Below are 2,614 nucleotides of genomic sequence, written 5' to 3' on the forward strand. Positions count from 1 at the left end.
CCCCATCACCATCTAAACACCAAGGCCATGAGCTTTTGCACCTTCATCATCAATATAGCATTTCTTCACATGCTTTGGTCAAACCTAACTTAAGAAGGTTGTTATTACTACTACTTGGGTCAACTATAAGTGTTGACTTTTGTTTACCTAAGTTGACCAAAAATCTTACACTACTTGACAAATGATACAAGGCCTTAAAAAAAATTCTACACTACTTGACCCATAATATAAGACACAAATTATTTTTGTATTTCTAGAAATGTTCCACAATGGCCTGAGAGAATAAGAACTTAATTTGTATAAATGACTCTAACTCTTCTTGAATATGCTTGGTCATGCTTATTGTGATTCATCTCTTAGTTAGGAGTTTGTCATCATTTTTAGACACCTTTTAAAGACAAAATCATGTTGGAGCTCCTAGCTTCAAGTGAATAATATACATTCAATATAATAATTGATCCGGTTATATCATTCCAACATGTTTGAGGTTGAAACATGAGTGAAAAAAAAAAGTAATTCTAAAGATGAATCCCTGCTCCCCTTAAACCTTGGCTTCGAGACATGTTTTAGTACATTCCATAGTTGTGATACTATCTCAATAAACTGAAGGTCCTTCCATTAATGTTGTATGTAAGAATGGAAAACAAGATTCCAAAAGATAATTAAGACTTCAATTAAAACATTTATTCCTATATATCTAATAATTTTATATCACTTAGAATGAATTCAAATGTGAACGAATTACTTTCAAATGTGAACAAATGCCATGTGTTTTGTACCAGGCTTAGGGTTCCTAATAATTTTATATTTAATTCATTGTCTTTTGTTGTTAAAAGAACACGGATGGTCATTTACCCTTTAGGAGTTTATATTGTTCAAAAGTAATATAATGAGAGATGAATGGTTTCAAATTGCATCATATATGTGATCGCATGCATTATGGATTTTACATGACACTTATTTTCCATTAGAAGTTAAGGTGGAATTCTACAATTAAAATATTTATTCTTTTGAAATAGAAAAGGGTAAAATAGAATCATATCAAATATTTATTCATTACAACTGCATTACAAATGCATTGCAGTAATTTGTGCTCAAGAATTTCACACAGCAATTGTGGAAAGCATCAAAATGATGATATTATATATGATGTAATTCATACAGCAATTTAGAACAATGAAGAAGTGGTGCGACATATGATGATGTGAAAATAGAGGTCCACTGTGCTTTATTCCTATCAAAATCACATTTTACAGTACATATTCAATCTCACCTTCTTCCTTTTCCTAAAATGATGTTTCCATAAAAAAATTATATATATTCACTTAGATCTTACTCAAATTTGATGAAATATTTGAAGATTAGGTAACATGGCTATGAAGATGGGAACCAAATTTGTGAAGTGTGATTGAAGCTAAGAATCTATATCATTATGAGCTCTGAATGCTACTATCATATGCTCACTTTCTATTAGATTATGAACTGAAAACAAGAAGGAATTCCCATTAGGCACTTCCAAAGTACAAAGTACAATATTAGCAGCAGGACATTATTCTTTGTGGCCTTCCAAAAAAGTTATTCATTGTCCCTAGTTCAATTTCACCCAGACAATATTTTATATATTTTATATGTATATATATTAAATTTATTTGAACTTTATTCCTTTTATCCTTAATTGAAAGAATGAAAAGTTGTTTCAAAAACCATTTATACACCCAATAGTTTTAAGTCTCTTTGGTATCAATATAAAATTTTGATGTTCAAAAAACACATAAAATTGTATTCCATTTTTATTATTTTGCTGTTACAAATGAAATTGGAGGCTTAGAAATTTTAAAACACAAAGCATAAATTAAAAAACAAGATTAGAGATCAAATCAAACTTTCAAAAAATTAGAACAGATCAATTCATATATTCAAACAAACAAACAATTTGAAAATCATAATTTTCTAAAGATTATATCAAATTTAAAAATTTAACCTATTCAATTAATCAATTAAATCAATTTATATATAAATTAAACCTCAATATCATCCAATCTAATTTATATTTAATTATCAATTTATAATTCAAATTTAAATTACAAAACAAAAAATTAATATAATATTATGCAGAACATAACTGAAACTTGACGGGTTTAAGCAAAAGAATGACTGGACATAAACTCAATCAATTTATAATTCAAATTAAAAATACATTTTTGTCATACAAATTAAAAATAAGAAAAAAAATTAGATTTAGTTTTTTTTTCTAAAAATATTTGGAGAAAGGTGTTCAAACATCTCTATTGTCTTTACTATGATGGCATAATCATGAGTCACACACAGTTAATGAAAAAGTGCATTTTATTCCTATCATATGGATTTTATTTCATGCATATTGCACTTTCGGTTTCTTATCAAATATACATACATATAGTATATTTCTCTACAACACTAATTTTATTAAATATTAATATAATAATCATATAATTGTAGTTCATGAATGAAGATAGTTTTATATGACATTTAATTAATTTTAGTTTTAGGAAAAATCAATACTATGATGTCATGGGACTAGGACATCTAATGTAAGATATGAATGTATAGAATGAGTCAGCAAAAAGCTTTGTAG

Source organism: Vigna umbellata, chromosome 11 (genome assembly GCF_029865625.1).
Source record: "Vigna umbellata cultivar VRB3 chromosome 11, Vumbellata_1.0, whole genome shotgun sequence".
NCBI classification, from domain to species: Eukaryota; Viridiplantae; Streptophyta; class Magnoliopsida; order Fabales; family Fabaceae; genus Vigna; species Vigna umbellata.